The 19,972-nt window shown below is 41.5% G+C and overlaps 1 protein-coding gene, 1 non-coding gene and 1 pseudogene across 3 annotated transcripts in view; 1 reads left to right on the top strand and 2 right to left on the bottom strand.

Annotated features, from left to right (window-relative positions):
• KLHL6 (kelch like family member 6) overlaps nucleotides 1-19,972 on the top strand; it is a 115,340-nt gene that overhangs the window by 17,522 nt on the left and 77,846 nt on the right. The window lies entirely within an intron of this gene.
• LOC144302171 (small ribosomal subunit protein eS17 pseudogene) lies at nucleotides 8,639-9,037 on the bottom strand (annotated as a pseudogene).
• On the bottom strand, nucleotides 18,081-18,188 carry LOC144302801 (small nucleolar RNA U13). Its single transcript, XR_013369857.1, has one exon. It is a non-coding gene; the product is annotated as a small nucleolar RNA U13 (small nucleolar RNA).

Raw genomic sequence — 19,972 nt, 5'->3', positions numbered from 1 at the left:
GAGCCCAGGTAAAGACTTGCCTCCTCAGGAACAGAGTACTTACCTCAACTGGAGCCTTCAAGAGCTTCTACAGCAGAAAACTTATTTAGTGTACACCCAACTAATAGAGGGTCCAAGGTGACTTGGATAAGGTGCTATGAGTCATAGAAGTGATGAGAAATTCTGGGATACCATCCTATGTTCATAACTTTCTTTTTTCTTTAAGATTTTATTTATTTATTCATGAGACACACACAGAGGCAGAGACACAGGCAGAGGGAGAAGCAGGCTCCATGCAGGGAGCCCGACGCAGGACTCGATCCCAGGTCTCCAGGATCACACCCCAGGCTGAAGGTGGCACTAAACCGTTGGGCCACCGGGGCTGCCCCTGTGTTCATAACTTTCATCTCCTCCTCCATATCCAAATTCAAATCGCAAATAACAGATGGCTAAATATTTATCAATATGGTATGATGGAAAACACATGAGCATGTGGTCAGACATCTGATTTGAATTCTCTCTGTCACTTACTGGCTTGATGATTTTGGGCAAATCATTTAAACTTTCTGAATCTTAATTTCTCCATTTAAGGAATAATTTTTGCTAAGTTGTTCAAGATTAAAGGTCTGATACATGGAAAGGGCCTGACAAATGATGATATCATTATGGTGGGAGATCTTTTGCTTATATCTCAATGTGCTAAAATACTTCATAGGCATAATAAAATGCAAAGCCTGTCTTATCTTTCTCCTCCCGTCTCTATACCTTGGAGGATCTGAGCCTTTTAGAGAAGCTGAATGTTGTAAAGCAAGAAGTTGATTTCAAGTGAATTTGAGTCAAGATTGACATCCAACATATCATAAGTGCATATTAAGACATGGAGGCACCTGTAATCCATGCTGGAAACAAAAGGCAATCTAATTCCAAGGGATAGGAGGATCAGGAAGTAGCAGGGTTATAAAGTGGCAGGTTGAATCATAATTTAAGAGATGAAATCTAAATAGAGGTATGACAATCTAGGCTCGTTCAATTTCTCAGTAGACAAATGGGAAACCACTTGTTTTCTAATCAAAAGGCCATGAGACTCTGTTAATTACTCCACATGTCATTTAGTTTCCTCAAGGCCTGTGTTTTCTAGCCCTTTACCAATGACATCTTACATATCCCCTCGAGCACTGGGTAATCGTTTGCCAGTTGAGACAATTGTACATAAATGTGTGTGGGGGTAGCAGTCATGTTTTGTCATAAGGATGAAAAAGCCAAAAGAGCCAGTCTGAGAAAAATAGTAAATCAGATGTTAAGAGAATGTTTCCTGGTTCATTCCCTGCCCTGGGACAGCCTAAGTAAGAATGTTCTGGTGATGGGGTCAAAGTGATCTCTGTGTATCTATAACAGTTTCCTTTTTCATACCTGTGTCAGTTTGAGTTGGGTTTTGTTACTTGTGACAGGAAGAGTATTTTTTTTCCATTTAAATAGCATTGTTTTATTTGTCCCATGTGAGTACCACTTTTATAACCATTGTTATTACTACTAGTGGGTATTTTTTTTTTAGATTTTATTTATTCATGAGAGACACAGAAAGAGAGAGGCAGAGCTACAGTCAGAGGGGAAGCTCCCTGCATGGAGCCTGACGTGGAACTCAATCCTGGGACTCCAGGATCATGCCCTGAGCCAAAGGCAGATGCTCAACTGCTGGACCACCCAGGTGTCCCTATTATAAGTGTTTTTAAACACTTCTTGAAATGTGTTACAGAAGAGCTATCACATCCATTCTCTGAAAGAACACTCTTCTCAAAGTATCTTGTACAGAACAGGCAAGAGTCCTGAGTAATACATGACACAATGCTTGGTACATAGCAGCAGCTCTCTGACAAAAATGATCATTATTATTATTACTGTTGCTGTTGATACCACTCCTTGAGGATCATACTCAGCCTTATTGGGGGGCATTTCTGAAACTCAAATGTCAGTGCAGTCCTCAGAGATATTTGGGGAGGGTAGTAAATCCAGGCCTTAAATGAAATCTTTGTAACTGGTTCTATCTACAGAATACATCTGTTCCTAAGTCTCTCTTTCCATTCATCCATCTGTCCATCCATCCATCCATCCATCCATCCATCCATCCATCCATCCAGGGTGGCACAAAGTAAGGAAATAGTTTCCTGTCAGTCAAATCATCTAACAAGAAACAGGGATTCTTCAATCTTCCTAAGGAGCCCCCATTAAAAGAAGCCACTTGGGAGTGAGAGAATGGATCTCATGGTGTTTGCATGAAGGAAGACTTCTCAGCTCCTTTCAGTTAGAGTTCTCTTGTCTTCGGACAGTGCTTAAACGAACCATTCCTGTCTGTCGGCTTCTAACAGCAGCTACAGGCCTGAGCTGATCCATGTCCTGCCTGACCTCACATCAGCTTTCTGGCCACCTCTGCATTTTGCCTGACTTTAATTACCCTGTAACAGCTGCTGCCTCCTTCCCTGGTGCTGCCCCATACCCGGCCTTGCTTCCAGCTGGCTTCATGAGAACAGGCATCCAAGAAGCTGGAAGAAAATTTCCCCATGTCTCTGTAGAGGGGCGTTTAGCCTGACCTCTTTGAGTTGCGGAGTCTCTCTTCTGTTATCCTTGCTATTAGCAGTGGCATTTTCTGCTATTGAGTCCACCATTGCCAGAGATAGTTGGAAAAGCAGTGCAGATCACATAAAGAATGTGTCCTTGGATATGGATCACTTTCATCAGGCAAGGAACCAAAATACTACTCATTCTGTCTCTTGAGAGTCACAGTCATGAAAGCACAAACTACATGGAGAAGCTAAGCAGCTATATTAATATGCCAGAAAATGCCCCAGCAAAAACATTAGGGTAGGAAGTGGTCCTGGGACAGTGCTCAGTCTACAGGGGTGAGGCCTTTTCTCGGGACTCTGTCAGCAGTCTTGGGGTGCGGTACTGCTAGGAGTTTTAAGGGAGTAGGACAAGGGTACCAGGGAGGAGCAGCTGCTCCTGGGCCTGAGACTGTGGATTTCTGATGGCCTGATGCCATTCTCAAGACTGGAGATAGTTCTACTATAGGAGAGGGGCCAGGACACAAGTGTCATAGGCAGATCAGATGGGGGAGAGCTGTTTGCTTGAAGCAGCTTGAGCCCATGTGGCCAGGTTGGACAATCAGAATCATCTTCCAAACAAGTAGCATAATCAGAATGGAAGAAAGCATGAGAACTGGTTCAAGTTTGTGAAGGAGTATCCTTTCCCTGCAGGGTCTGTATGATTCTGGGGATGGGTATGAGGGCTTAAAGTAGCTGTTCACGATGCAAATGGAATGCAGAGCCTGGAACCTGGTAGAAGGGAAATCCTGCAAGTTCCTAGGGCTATAGAAGTGTGGTATTGATGAGATTCCTCATATGGTTGGCCATCCTGATGGTAAAACTTTGTCTTATATGGATTTGTAAAATTTTGTCAACTTCCTTTGTCCATAATGTGGACTGTTCTCACAGGAAAGGCACCTATGAAATTCACAAGCCTAAAACCTCCCCTCTTTTAGGTGTTCTTTCTCAGATGTAAGATGAAGGCTTTGGTGTCCCCCTAATGCTGAGTTCTGGTTTGTCACAGGATATAGCCTTGCTAGCTTATAGGCAATGTCTGTTCTCCTATTAACATCAGTTGGCTTCTGCAACCTGATAATTCACAGCTTAGGTGCAAGTATTTGGTTAAATGTCTTCCATTTTTTCTCTGCAACTGCTCCACCATGTCTTTCTGAAATATTTTTTGTTATGTCATCTCATCATTTTGTCCTCCACTAGTAGAAAAGGAAGCCTCTAAAGGCTTAAATTTTTTTTAAACTTGATACTTAAAAAAATAGAGGCAAGTCAGAGAGAGCTGTGATAAACTTGAGAAAGACTGTATTACACATATTTTGAGGAATACTTAACTATTAGTTAAATCTGAAAAATACTAATATAATGAAAATAAAGGGTCTAGTAGTAGAGGTCTCATTTGAGTCTCCACTTTACAGACTGACCCCTGAAGTCATTTAGTGTCTTGGGGCCCTCATGCATCAAAGAGAGAGAACAACCAGAGCAGTGCTTCTCAAATGGTGGCATGCAGGTAGAGTTTTGGGATCTTATTGAAATACAGATGCTGACTCAGTAGGTCTGAGTGATGCTGCTCTGCCATTCAGAGTTGAATAGCTAGGGCTTAGAAGACCTCTACGGAGTTCTCAATCCTGGCTCTACCTCAGAATCTTCTTGGTAGTTTAAAAAGGACTCACAGAAACTACAGGTCCAGGCCCTACTTCCAATGATATAATTAGTCTGGGATGGGCCAAAGCACAAGTCTTTTTAAAAAAGCTTTTGAGGTAATTCTAATATGCTGTTAGGGTTTGGTATTAAGATGATGAGCTGTAGGAGTCTATGAAAATGTATATACACAAACATGTACATAGATGGATATATATGTACATATATACAGATATATACATGTGTATGACTATACACTTACACAGGGTACGAGAGTGTTCCTTTTCATTTTTTCAAAGAATGTAGAAAATTACAATCTGTTCCCTTTCTGCTTTTGATATGTGAGTAGGAATGACAGAGAAGGATCAAAGGAAAAAGTAAAATGACTGTTAGACAAAGTAGCCACAAAAGTAAACAAGGCCTGTTCTTTGCCTTGAGTAACCCATCGAACATCCAGGCGGGGTGTGAGCCACTGTATGGCAGTGTTGCTTAGAAAGGCTGCCTAACACAGAGCTTGTCAACCAAATAGGCCTGTCAGATTTTGGACCATGGCCTGACCAAGATTTTTCATGAAAACTCTGTCTTTTAAGTCTTAAGTAGCTAGCTCGATAAACCAGTAGGACTAAACCACCTGCCCTATTCTGATTTGGGAACCTTATTCTAAGCTTGGAAAATTTGAATGCATTGACCATAGACCAAACACCTGCAATAAAAGGGAGGAACAAAAGGTTTCCATTGTTTATTCAAGCTGAAGAAAGAGGTTCAAGTACCTGATTTCCATTGCATCATTCATTAGAAAAGCAAAAGCAAAGAGAAATGGCTCTTTGAAATCACAGCAGTCTTCAAGGATGGTGAATATTGTTGAAAAAAAAAAAACAAAACCTGTAAGTTAAGGCCTCTGTTGAGAGAGTAAATGGCCTGTTTGTTCAGTTGAACAACTTGAAGCGTTGACTGGAAGTGGGTCTAGGATAACTTGGGAAGCAGGGGATAAATGGCTCACCTCAAATTGTGTGGAAAATCCAGACCTATGATGTGGTGGTGACAGAAAAGGGGGAGAGGTGCAGGGGGGAGAGGCATGAGCAAGGCCAGGTTGTCCTAGGCTAGGTATGGGGTATTAAGATGTGCCCAGTGCTGAGTGTCCAAGAGACCTTTGAGAACAGGTTGTCTATATGAGTGTCAGCTGATATACGGCAACTCTGTAGTGTCTCCCTCCAGCAGCCTTGTGTTTACATCTTGGGGTCCCAGGTGAAAGTACTGGTCCTAAGTGAACAAGCCCAGGGGAGGGGGGCGCAGCATGGATGGCCAGGGACGCTGGGAATCAGAGCTGAAGGAGCTGTGAGCCCTGTCCTCCTCCATTCGCAGAAATCTCAGGAGAGTGTGGACATTCCATAGGACCCAGGATTGGGATTTGAACCTGTCCTATCTAGATCTCAAAGGGGCATGGCTACCCCAGCTGCCATTAGGGCCACGTTTCAAGTGAGGTTTATTGAATGATGTGATAGAAAAAATGACTAAGTTTGTGTGTTTTCCTTATGTCTGTGCTTTGAACTGTTATTTTAAAGTTTATTTGGAAGCAGCTGAACTTAAAGGGTACAGGGAGTGGGTTATTTTAATATAATATATGGCTAGGATGAGAGGATTTCTTGACTTGCTGCTTGAGAAAAATGACTTATTGAGAGTATAAACTCTGAAAGACTCAAAAACTATACTGCACTTCTTCAGTGATATGACTTTGGCAAGTTGTGGGAACACTGACCTTGATATTTGTCCAGGGAGGTGCAAGGCTTTAGTCCCAAACCACATGGCTGGAGACTGTGCTCATTTTCCATTTCTGAATTGCTCAGAGCTCAGTGAAGTCACAGGTTTTGAAGCGTTGCAGTTATTTGGCAGAAATAAGTTGCATTCTTGGAAAAAGTTTAATGACTATTAAACTTGAATCCTATTTCAAGTTCCTGTGGCTGCTGCTGGGTTTTACAAAAGGATTTCCATATAGTTCAGAAATTTCACAGAAAAACTATTCCTTAGTTATAAGGATAATTTAAAACACATGGAATATAAATGCACTAATGCATTTTGCACCCAGTGCATAGACCAGGGAGTTGGTAGCAGGGCTTTAGTCTGGAAATTTCACTTTGGGATTGAAATCCTGGCTGGAAAAAAAAAAAAAAGAAAGAAAAAAATCCTGGCTGAGTTCCTCTTACCCAACTGTGCATCCCTGAGTGAGGCTACATCTGCTGGGGAGGAAGGGATGCCTTTTTCTAATGCACCTGCCTAGAGGGGGCGCCTTTCCCTAATTCACACAAGGTTGCCTTATAAGCAGGCAATTGAGAGACCTTAGCAAATGATGCTGCAGGACACCATTGTTTCCCTTTGGCTATTCTGAGATGGCAGTCAGCGTGGGATATGCCTCCAGGTGCCCATGTTGAATGCAGATGTGCCTCACAATGGATCCTTTTGGACTGATCAGTTCTCACTTGCCTTGGGAAAATTAAAATATTTTAACAGACTTGTTAAACTCTAGACAGCAAGCCTCCAGATGCTTCTGAATTAACTTGGGCTAGCCTTATCAATGTATTATATTTTCAAGAGCTTAAAGATAAAAATGTATTATGCCCATGTGGCATTCTCAGACTCTTTCGAGTTTTCGAGGTGAGTAGTGGACAACAGACTATAAGCTCTATGAGGACATGGGCCTGGTTCTGTCATGTTTAATGCTGCATATCCTGCTTTTAGCACAGTGCTTGCTGTTGAGTATGCACTGGATAAATATATTTGAATTAAAGGATGTATGAATGGTGCCCGCGGATGTGGACCAGAGCAAAGGAGAAAAGACAGATTTCATGTAGTGGCTGATCGAAGGCAAAACCATATTTATTTGGGGACACATCTAAAACAAGTCCTTCTTTAAAATATGTTTTCAGGGAGCTGGGTTTTGTGTTAGTAGAAGAACTAAGAGTCAATAAGATTTTATAAAATTACATGCTTATTTGTATTTAACTCTAAACATTCAGGTGTTTTTATTGATGATATAGCTGCCTGAGAAATGTATGTAGGGCATTCACTATTTTATTTATCAGATTTTACTGAATATCTACTGTGCCTAGGGAGATAGAGATATATGAGACATAGTTTCTGTCCTCCACCAGCATGTGTAGTACAGAAATGGTCCCTGGAACAAATATTTCTAATAACGGTAACAAGTGCCACGGCAGAAATGGCCAAGGTTCTATGTGAGCACATTTGGGACACATCTAAACCAGCTTGAGTAGGATAAAGGAAGGCTTCCTGGAGGAAGTGGCCTTTTTGAATCCCTCTCAATATATATGATTCCTTTGGATTAGGTGGGCTGTGGCTTTTCTGTTTTCTCAGTCTTCAACGGTGTTGTCCTGCTTGAGGTTTTGTCCTAGACTTGGCTACCCCTCCTTCCATGGAAAGCAGCTCCCACCTGGGAGAAGCTTATACCTGAAGAAACTTCACCATTTCCTCCCCTGCAGCTGCGACATAACCCTTGTGGAGGAGATCAGAATTACACTTAGTATCTTCCAACACAGGCCAAAATTTGTTGAAAAGAACCTTGTATATATGGATTTCTGAATGAAAAATAACCGCTGTTTAAATGTTTTAGCTATATAACGTTTTCTGATTCTAAACTGGCTACATTCTCAGATTAAGAAATCTTATTTGATGTTGCAAAGTTTAGGATTTTCTTTTCAGGAATAAAAATTCAAATAACTTGTGTTCCATTCCTTAGAGCTGAGTTTTGTGAAGAACAGTAGGACAGGATGACATTACAAAAAATGGACCCTCTATCCTTGTAGGTGATAAATAAAGAGCAAAAATTTGACTTGGGTTTGAAAGTTTCTATCAATTGAATAAGAATGGTCTCATTTTAAACAGATTTCATAGTATGTATATAATTATCTGTTGGTTGCATCCACATCCTGTTCTCACTTAGGATGCATTTTGGTGGGGGAAAAATTTTAATTCATTGGTTATTAAAACGAGACTAATAATAATCTAGACAGCAGGTGGTACTCAAGACACTTATCGGTTGGTTCAGACAGCTTTACTGCTTGGGGAGGCAGTACTGTGGTCAACAGTTGAAATGGAAAAAGAAGTTGTGATGGTTTGCCGTTACACACAGATCATCTCCAACTGGATGACCCTTGTATACTTTAAACTCAATCCTAAACCTAAACCTAAGCCCATCAGCTTCTGCCTTAAACCTGCTCTGCCTTTGCACTCTCTGTCTTGGTAAAGGATATCACCAGGCATCCAGTTGCCCAAAGTAGAAATCTGGGCATTTTCCTTTCTCTCTTTTTTCTCTTGCTCTTCACTCCTTACTTCTAGTCACCTACTAAGAGCCTGTTGGCTCTATCTTTTATTTTTTTAATTTTTATTTATTTTTTGTTGTCCAAGGTTTATTGAAGATTTTATAGCACAACAGAAAGATTCAAAGGCTCCATGTGGTGTTTGAAATTCATCTCAACTTTAGGCTGAGTGACATGCAGGTTCGACAGACTGCCAGAGGCCAAGAATTTCAGCATTTCCTTAGTGTCAGGATCTACTTTGGTGATCTCCTGATCCAGGGAAGAGACCTTAGCACAATTATCTCTGCTTTCTCTCTCCTCCTCCTGCAGCTTGATGGAGCTACCTCTCACCAAGCCTGACTGAATTTGCTTCATCAGATGTGAGACATAGCCTGTTATCTTGTTGCAGAGCTTCTTGGTGGGAATAATGGCAATCTTCTCATGCACACACATTTTGGTGTGGAAGTCATTGCCCAGGCATGAGTAGTACTTCTCAATGATGACCCAGGCTGCCTTCTTCATGATTTTGCCTTCTTCATGGGCGAATGTGGCCCATGTTGGTAGTTCTAATAAAAGATGGCTCTACCTTTTAAATGCTACTTGAATCCATTTTCCTGCATCCTTAGGAACACTGCTCTCAGATCTCCATCATTTCTCACCTGGCTTGCTGGCAGATAGCAGCTTTCTGATTTCTCCCCCTCCCTCCTTACCTCACTCCAAGCCATTTTCCACATGGCGTCCAAGCTGATCTTCATAAAGTTTACATGTAATACTCCCTCACTTGTTAAAACCCTACCGTGGTCCTACACTGCCTCCAGTTAATGTCCAGGGTCCTCTGGCTCACATAGCCCTCCAGGAATAAGGTCCTGGGGGTCTTTCCAGCTTTGTCTTTTGCCCACCCTGATTTCCATGCCAGAGTTAGTGTCCTTCAGAATATTCCTTACACCCTTTTGCCTCTATGGGTTTTTCTTGTGTTTTCGCTTATGTTTGAAATGCTTAACCAATCTTCAGATTTCAACTTAAATGTGACTTTCTCCATGAAAGCTTTTTCTGACTTCCTCAAGTCTACATCAGGTTTCACTGTTATAGGTTCCTATGCTGGATGTCATTGATCATAGGCCTGATTGTGTGCTGTCATTGTAGTTGATGAGACACTTCAAGGTGGGGCTGTGTCTCAGTGTTGTATCTCTAGGAATTACCCTGTGGCTGGTGCTCAATAAACATTTGTCTGTAGTTTGTGGGAGTCCAAAAATGGTTGAATGCCCTCAGAATGATTTGATAGCAAATATAATAAAAACATTTTTAAAGGAATTTTATTCCCAACCCTATCTCTATTCTTTACAGTTCTGTCCTCCAAATACTGTGAAGTTTTGACAAGTACATGGAATAGGATAGCCTGGTATGGTAGTAAAAGCCCCAGGCTTGGCCAATTTTAAATTTTTTTATTTTAAAATTTTTATTTATTTATTTATTATTATCCTTTTTAGGATTATATTTATGTATTTGTATTATTATTTATGTATTTATTGTATTTATCTATTAGAAAAAGAGAGAGAGGCAGCACAGATGAGAGAGGCAGAGGGATAGAGTGAGAGAATCCCAGGTGGGCTCCGCCCTGAGTATAGAGCCTGACATGAACCCTGAGCTCATGACCTGAGCCAAAACCAAGAGATGGATGCTTAACCGAGGGCCCCACCTTCCAGGTACCACTTGGCCAAATTTTTTTTTTTTAATTTTTATTTGTGATAGTCACACAGAGAGAGAGAGAGGCAGAGACATAGGCAGAGGGAGAAGCAGGCTCCATGCACCGGGAGCCCGACGTGGGATTCAATCCCGGGTCTCCAGGATTGCGCCCTGGGCCAAAGGCAGGCGCTAAACCACTGCGCCACCCAGGGATCCCCTTGGCCAACTTTTTTTTGAAGCTCTTAGTAAGTGCCAGGCCATATATGTGTTATGCACATTACAGTATTATCTCATCTAATGCTCATAACAGCTCTATTGGATAGATATTTGGCAAATAAGGAAATTGAGGCTCAGAGAATCAGACCTCAGTTCATTTTTTTTTAATTTTTATTTTTTTAGTTTTTTTTAATAAATTAATTTTTTATCGGTGTTCAATTTACCAACATACAGAATAACACCCAGTGCTCATCCCGTCAAGTGTCCCCCTCAGTGCCCGTCACGCACTCACCCCCACCTCACGCCCTCCTCCCCTTCCACCACCCCTAGCTCGTTTCCCAGAGTTAGGAGTCTTTATGTTCTGTCTCCCTTTCTGATATTTCCCACACATTTCTTCTCCCTTCCCTTATATTCCCTTTCACTATTATTTATATTCCCCAAATGAATGAGAACATACACTGTTTGTCCTTCTCCGATTGACTTACTTCACTCAGCATAATATCCCTCCAGTTCCATCCATGTTGAAGCAAATGGTGGGTATTGTCTCAGCAAATGGCTGAGTATTATTCCATTGTATACATACACCACATCTTCTTTATCCATTCATCTTTCGATGGACACCGAGGCTCCTTCCACAGTTTGGTTATTTTGGACATTGCTGCTATAAACATCGGGTGCAGGTGTCCCGGCGTTTCATTGCATCTGAATCTTTGGGGTAAATCCCCAACAGTGCAATTGCTGGGTCGTAGGGCAGGTCTATTTTTAACTCTTTGAGGAACCTCCACACAGTTTTCCAGAGTGGCTGCACCAGTTCACATTCCCACCAACAGTGTAAGAGGGTTCCCTTTCTCAGCATCCTCTCCAACATTTGTTGTTTCCTGCCTTGTTAATTTTCCCCATTCTCACTGGTGTGAGGTGGTATCTCATTGTAGTTTTGATTTGTATTTCCCTGATGGCAAGTGATGCAGAGCATTTTCTCATATGCATGTTGGCCATGTCTATGTCATCCTCTGTGAGATTTCTGTTCATGTCTTTTGCCCATTTCATGATTGGATTGTTTGTTTCTTTGGTGTTGAGTTTAAGAAGTTCTTTATAGGGATCCCTGGGTGGCGCAGCGGTTTGGCGCCTGCCTTTGGCCCAGGGCGCGATCCTGGAGACCCGGGGTCGAATCCCACGTCAGGCTCGCTGCATGGAGCCTTCTTCTCCCTCTGCCTATGTCTCTGCCTCGCTCTCTCTCTCTCTCTCTCTCTCTGGGTGACTATCATAAATAAATAAAAAAAAAATTAAAAAAAAAAAAAAAAGAAGTTCTTTATAGATCTTGGAAACTAGCCCTTTATCTGATACGTCATTTGCAAATATCTTCTCGCATTCTGTAGGTTGTCTTTTAGTTTTGTTGACTGTATCCTTTGCTGTGCAAAAGCTTCTTATCTTGATGAAGTCCCAATAGTTCATTTTTGCTTTTGTTTCTTTTGCCTTTGTGGATGTATCTTGCAAGAAGTTACTGTGGCCAAATTCAAAAAGGGTGTTGCCTGTGTTCTCCTCTAGGATTTTGATGGAATATTGTTTCACATTTAGATCTTTCATCCATTTTGAGTTTATCTTTGTGTATGGTGAAAGAGAGTGGTCTAGTTTCATTCTTCTGCATGTGGATCAGACCTCAGTTCAAATCGATGCTTTGTCACTTATTAGCTGTGTGACCTGGGTCAAGCAACTTCTTCTGAATGTTCATCTTCTCAGCCATAAATTGAAAAAACACTTGCTGATAACTTGGATTCCAAACTTTTAGTTTACTTACACACCATACACAATACACCTTGGCCTCCCATTGGAAGGTCACTGTGCAGTGCTGTATGTCAATGAACAAATGAATGTGCACTACAATATGGTGATGTTCCAGCCCACCAGTGGTCAGGACACCTTTAGCAGTGTAGCCAGTATGTTTGTTCAGTTAAATATTTTATTGCAACTTTTCTTATTATATTATAAAAATATATGGAAAATGAAAAATCAAAGTTCTGATGCTGTTGAGTAATAAGAATAACTGACAATTATTCAGCACTGTGCCGGTTACTAAACTGTTGGCTCTCAGCTTCAAACCCACTCCTCTTTTCTATTCTTTTTTAAAAACTATTTTATGTATTTATTTGACAGAGAGAGAGAGAGAGAGAGAGAGAGAGAGAGTGCAAGCTCATGTGAGCACCGAAGCAGGGGGAATGGTAGGCAGAGGGAGAGGGAGAGGGAGAAGTAGGTTCCCCACCACGCAGAGAATCTGACCTGGGGCTTGATCCCAGGACTCTGGGATCATGACCTGAGCAGAAGGCAGATCCTTAACCAGCTGAGCCACCCAGACATCCCCAAATCCATTCTTCTATATTCTATTTTGTGATGCCGGGACTGGGACTCTATCAACCACATTTTTCCTTTACCAACTGCTTCCTTTTAGGTTCTGTCAATAAGGGACATTGGAGGGAGGCTGACTGGCCAGATGAGGAAGAAGGGACTTAGTCTTTCCTCTTTGCTTCTGGTATTTTTCTGGTTTACTTCCTATTCCTGTCATCATTGTCCAGCAATGCCGCTGCTTCACTCCACCAGAGGCAGACCATTCCAGAAGCACTTTGTTAGGATTCAACTGTGTCCCGAAACAGATTTATGTGCTGTAGTTTGAACCCTCAGTACCCCAGAATGGGACCTTATTTGGAGATAGAATCTTTAAAGAGGTAATCAAGGCGCACCTGGATGGCTCTGTCATTTGGGCTTGTGACTCTTGGTTTCGGCTTCGATCATTATTGCAGGGTCATAGGGTTGAGCCTCACATTGGATTCTGCACTTAGTGTAGAATCTGCTTATCCCTCTGCCTCTGGTTCTCCCCCCACTCTCCCTTGCTCTCTCAAATACATACATACATACAATCTTTTAAAAAAATAAAGAGGTAATCAAATTAGCATAAAGTCATTAGAGTGGTCCCTAATTCACTATGACTGATCTCTTTATAAGAAGATATGCATAGGGTCCCCTGGGTGGCTCAGTTGGTTAAGCATCTGCCTTCAGCTCAGGTTATGATCCCAAGGTCCTGGGATCAAGCCTGGGGTCAGGCTCCCTGCTCAGTGGGGAGCCTGCTTCTCGCTCTCCTCCCCAGCTTGTGCTCTCTCTCACTATCTCTATCTCTCTCTCTCTCTCTCAGATGAATAAATAAAATCTTTTTTTAAATTTTTATTTATTTATGATAGTCACACACACACATAGAGAGAGAGAGGCAGAGACATAGGCAGAGGGAGAAGCAGGCTCCATGCACTGGGAGCCCGACGTGGGATTCGATCCCGGGTCTCCAGGATGGTGCCCTGGGCCAAAGGCAGGCGCCAAACCACTGCACCACCCAGGGATCCCGAATAAATAAAACCTTAAAAAAAAAAAAAGATCTTCATTAAGGGAAGACGATGTGAAGAGACATGGGGGAAGATGGCTGTCTACAAGCCAAGGATAGAGGGCTGGAACAGATCCGTTCTTCATAGCTTTCAGAAGGAACCCTCCTTGCTGGCATCTTGATTTTGGACTTTTAGCTTCCAGAGCTATGAGACAATACATTTTTTAAAAAAGATATTGATTGATTGATTGATTGATTGATTGATTTTATTTGTGAGAGAGAGTCCACATCAGCAGGGAGGAGGGGCAGAGGCAGAGAGGGAATTAGACTCCTCACTGAGCAGGGAAGCCCGACGTGGGGGCCAGTCCCAGGACCGTGAGGTCATGACCTGAGCCAGACAGACACTTAGCTTAATCGACTGAGCCATCCAGTGACCCCGAGATGATAGATTTTTGTTAAGTCACCCAGTCTGTTATGGCAGCCTAGCAAATAACATGCATACAGTTTGATCTAATTTGAGTTTTACCACCTTGCAAAGGCACACTTAACATACCCCTGCAGAGACACCAGTTCAGCTGGCAGGCACCCCTTTCGGAAACCTGTGTCCCAAACCATTGAGACTTTCCTCCAAGCTTCTAAGTTTTAATCATTATCTTTTCCCTTTGTTCCTCCCGCCCTATGAACTGTTTCCTGCTGTTGCTATAGCTTAGTGTTCTCTTTGCCTTTTCAATTAACAATTCTTTATTACCTAAACATTCTTTAAGTTCTCTTTGTTAAAATAACTGGAGCCTAGGGGGCAGGTTTGCTGCTGGCAGAGCCTTGAGGGGACACTCGGGCCTGACAGAGGTGTAGGGTGGGGGGCTGCTGCCCTAGTGGGTCTGGAAGGCCAGGCATTGAGTCAGAGAGAGTTATTCTCAAGGCTGAAGATTTAATAGAATTTAGCTTGCTGGGTTTTGTACTTCCTTGAAACCTATCATTCCTTCTGTTTTTCCTATTCCTCTCTTTGGAATAGGAATGTCTATCCTATACCTGACTGACTGCTGTATTGGGGAAGTGCATATAACTTGTTTGGTTTCACAGGGTCACAGCTGGAGAGGAATTATGCCTCATAATGAATCACAATTCTAGTCTCACCTATAATTGATTTAGATATTTAGATGAGAGTTTGGACTTTAGAGTTGATGCTGGGATAAGCTAATACTTTGGGGGTTGTTCGGATGGAATGAATGTATTTGGGATGCAATAAGGACATGGATTTGGGGGGACCAGAGTCACAATACTATGGACTGAATTGTGTTCCCACAAAATTCATATGTTGAAAGCCCTAATCTTACCCAGTATGACTCTCACAGATGGTGTGACAGAGAGATATTTTCTGGTGTAGACTTGTCCATACTGTATTTGATACCTTTGCTCTGATGTTAGTGACAAGAATCATGGTTCACGAATTTGCATAATCCAGGCAAGGATGGCAGCTCTTTTTTTTTTTTTTTTTAAAGATTTTATTTATTTGAGAGAGAGCAAGAGCAGGGGGAGAGACAAATGGATGGGGAGAGGGAGAAGCAGACTCCCTGATGAGCACAGAGCCTAAGGACGGACTCGATCCCATGACCTGGATCCCAGGACCCAGATATAATGACCTGAACTAAAGTCACATGCTTAATCAAATAAGCCACCCAGGTACTCTACAGATGGTAACTCTTAAGCAAATTGAAAGTGGTGAATTTTTTCTCATTTGAATGTAGATTGGTCTTAGGCCTATTTTCTGAGTAATTGTTAAGGAAAATAAAGTACAGAACAGAATAAAATATTGAAGATACATAAATATTGGGTTAAAAAGGCTACATAAAACTTAAGGTGTCTTATTTTCTCACAGTAGCCTGTATGTTCCATATGCTATTCAGTTTTCCTGTTCACATGTTAGCCTCATTAGTCTGGGAGCTCTGTGAGGATATGCTGGGGGATATTTAGTTACTTCATGTCTCCTAGTTTCCAGCACTGTAGCTGGACAAATACTTGACATTTCATGCAAATTGATCAAACTTAAACTTAAGTGCTAAAAAAGGCCTGTTTCAAGTCCTTATTGTCAGTGTCTCTCAGACCTGTTGATGATCCAGCCCATAGAGAAAGGGGCCGCTCAGTGAAAGGGGTGTACTTTGTCCAATTTAGACATAGAAATGACTTTCCGTTATGGTGGGTTATTTTGAGAGGGTGAGACATAATTTACATGTCAAGTCAGTCAGTGGCCAGAATGGTTCCTATGTCTGGAGGGAATTTATGTCTCTGCTCTTCTTTGCCTAGGTTTTGAAACTTTCGTTATTTAATAATAGTTGCTATTTATTTAGCACTACTGCATGTCAGGTGCAGTGCTGAGGGCTTTACATAATGGGATCTCCTTCAATAACTACAATACTCTGAGATGGGTAATCCATCTTATAGATAAAGAATCTGTAGATCTGCAGTTAAGCAAATTGTCCAAGGCCACACTATGGGAAATGCAATAACTGGAATTAAAATCCAGGTCTCTGACTCTAGAGTTTGACCCTTTCTAGAGTGGTCTTTCCTGGTCAAGCAGAGTTCCTGGACCTTTAGAATGAAATGATGGATCTCCTGACTCTTCACACCAGGATTCTTTCTCCAGGCATTAAAAACTCAAAATCCCAATTATTCCTCTGAGAAAGTGATGGCTAAATTTTCTAGTCCCCGGTTTGAACTTGTTAATACACCTTTACTTTCTTATACACCATGCTGAAGGAGGCAGTTTGCAAAGTGGCAATGTGAGATACAGAAATGAGCAGGGAGCTTTACTTTGTGTGCCCCCCTTCAACATCTCTTGTCATATCTGTACTTGGAAGGGTTGATATGATGATTAACTGTGTTATAGATAGAGTATTGGTTATGTAGGGCACATATAATATTTTCCTTTTTTCATTTATATGTGATATATCCATTGCTACTGAGCAGCTGTGTTGTTAACCCAAATTGGGGATCTTGTAGAAGTCCTTCCTGAATGGCTTAGGAATGTGTTAAAATATATCTACATATTTTTAAAAGATAAGAGCTGGGGCACCTGGGTGGCTCAGTCAATTAAGTGTCTGACTGTTGGTTTTGGCCCAGGTCATGATCTCAATCTCATGTGGAGATTGAGCTCCACACTGGGCTCTGGGCTCAGCGAGGAGTCTGCTTGAGATTTCCTTTTCCCTCTGTCCCTCCCCCCTGTCCCCACCGCCTGCACTCTCTCACACACACTCTCTCTCAAATAAATCTTAAAAACAATATGAAAACTTTCCTTGAACTGGAGATATAGAAAAAATAGATTTTATTAATCCAGTATTTTTCTTATTTTTCATCTGTTGTGTAAAGGTATATTGAGGGATGCCTGGGTGGCTCAGCAGTTGGGTGGCTGCCTTCAGCTTGTGATCCCAGGATCTGGGATCGAATCCTGCATTGGGCTTCTGTGAAGAGCCTACTTCTCCCTCTGCCTGTGTCTCTGCCTCTCTCTCTCTCTCTCTCTCTCTGTCTCTCATGAGTAAATAATCTTTTAAAAAAAAAAACATATATTGAAATTCAATAGCTTGAAACTTCAAACAGACTTGATCACATTTCTTTACCCTGGACAAAGTATCTTAAGGGTGAGAAGGCCACCTGGCTGTTTCAGAATGAGGTTGATTGGAAGTTCCCGTCCCCCAACTCCTCTGCCCCAAGCTATGTCTTGCCTTTCTTACATTGTTAGCTTATCATGCTCACACTTCAGTTCTAATGGTACATCCAGAGGTGACCATCTCTGCTGGACTTACTTACTCATTTGGAGGTCGTTGTAAGACCGAGTCCTTGGGGGAAGCCATGGCATGGGTGTCATGATGGTATCCCCATGCCCTGTACCAGCAATATTAGTACTGAAAGCTGTAGTATCTTTTGCTTGGGGATGAGGAAAGTGGTGTCCTTGCCAGGCTGATTCTTCAGAGTGATTTTAAGCCAATTCTTTTTTTTTTTTAATTTTTGTTTATTTATGATAGTAACAGAGAGAGAGAGAGAGAGGCAGAGACACAGGCAGAGGGAGAAGCAGGCTCCATGCACCGGGAGCCCGACGTGGGATTCGATCCCGGGTCTCCAGGATCGTGCCCTGGGCCAAAGGCAGGCGCCAAACTGCTGCGCCACCCAGGGATCCCTAAGCCAATTCTTAACTGCATCTTTCAAGCCTCGTTCTCTTTCTAAGCAGGAGATTTTGTGTTCCTCATACTTTTTCCAAACATTTTAAATTTATTATTATTATTATTATTATTATTATTATTATTATTATTTTCACATCAGATGGGTAATGTGCCAAGATCATAACAAGGTTTGAGGGAGAGGTACATGTCACACAATGGTGTGAGCACCCAATCATCATTCTTATATGAACTACAAAAGGATCCAAACATTTTAAATTTAAAATATAAAAGAATATGGGGCACCTGGCTGGCTCAGTGGGTGGAGCATGCAACTCCTGATCCCGGGATTATGAGTCTGAGCTCCATGTTGAGTGTGGAGATTGCTTAAAAATAAAAGAATAAAAGACCAAAAAAAAAAAAGAATTAAAAAAAGGAAAAGAATAGTATGGTGAACTCCCACATACTCTTTGCTTTATCTCTCTCTTTTTGTCCAATATTTTCTTTTGCTGAACCATTTGAAAGTAAGTGGCAGGTATGATGCTTCACTCTGAAAACCACATGTATCTCCTGAGTACAAAATGCTGTCCTACATAGCCACAATGCCATTATCACATGCAAGGAACTTAACTTTGATATAAAATCACTGAGTATAGTTCTGTTAGAATTTTCCTTAGTCCTTAAAATGTCATTTGTAGCTACATTTTTGGGCAATGTAATCAAACCACTAATACCACTTTTGTGCTAGATGAATTCACACATAATTGAAAAATCTTAGATTATCTCAAATATCCCAGGACTCAAGTTTGATTAATTTTCTATTTCAGGGATCCCTGGGTGGCGCAGCGGTTTGGCGCCTGCCTTTGGCCCAGGGCGCGATCCTGGAGACCCGGGATCGAATCCCACATCGGGCTCCCGGTGCATGGAGCCTGCTTCTCCCTCTGCCTGTGTCTCTGCCTCTCTCTCTCTCTCTCTCTGTGACTATCATGAATAAATAAATAAAAATCTTTAAAAAAAAAATTTTCTATTTCAAACCCAAGTCCGTATTCAGTAGAGTTTCACCTAAGGATATTTTATTTTATTTATTTATTTTGTGCACCTAAGGATATTTTAAAACGTGACATTTGGTGTTAATACTTTTGGGACTCTGGAATAACCCATGCCCCCAATTCCCAGTGTGTTAAAACTAGAAAGAAAACTCTTTTCTTTTAGCTGTTTTTGTTTCTTGTTGCTGGGTTGTTGTTTTTTTTTTAACCATGTTAACCATTTTTAAGTGTAGAGTTTAGTAGTGTTAAATATATTTACATTGTTGTACACCAGTCTAGTTAACTCTTTTCATCTGGCAAAACTGAAACTCTGTACCCATTAAACACTAACTCATAGGTCCCCATCTTCCCCCAGCCCCTATCAGCCACTCTTCTATCTTCTGTCTCTATGAATTTGATGACTCTAGGTACCTCATATAAATGGGATCATGCAGCATTTATCTTTTTGTGACTGGCTTATTTCATTTAGCATAGTTTCCTCAAAGTTCTTCCATGTTGTATCATATGACAATATTTCCTTCTTTTTTCAGGCAGAATAATGTTCCATTCTGTGTAAATACCACATCTTGTTTATCTGTTCATCTGTCAGTGAACTCTTGGGTTGCTTCCACCTTTTGACTATTGTGAATAATGCTGCCGTGAATATGGGTGTTGTTTTTCTTTTTGAATCCAGGATCCAGACGAGAATTATACACTCAATATTGTGCTAATAAGTTCAGTTTCTGCTAAAAATCAGCTGGTGTTGACTTATTGCTAGTCATCAGAGATGCAAACTCTATCCAAATGCATATGGATAGGATAGTATCTTGTACATGATTGAACTCGATTTATAAACCTGATGCTAACTACAGTAAGTCATAGTGGGTGTTGGTATGACTGTACCTCGTTTCTGGGATTACCCTTAAGGTCCTGGCTTTTCTCCATCCTTACATCCCTCCCTCATTCTGCCTCAGGAAAAATGCTGAGTGAGGAGATAGAAACTATGTATATACATGGCCCAGAG

The sequence above is a fragment of the Canis aureus genome, chromosome 31 (assembly GCF_053574225.1).
Source record: "Canis aureus isolate CA01 chromosome 31, VMU_Caureus_v.1.0, whole genome shotgun sequence".
NCBI classification, from domain to species: domain Eukaryota; kingdom Metazoa; phylum Chordata; class Mammalia; order Carnivora; family Canidae; genus Canis; species Canis aureus.
This window is presented reverse-complemented; position numbering and strand designations above follow the sequence as displayed.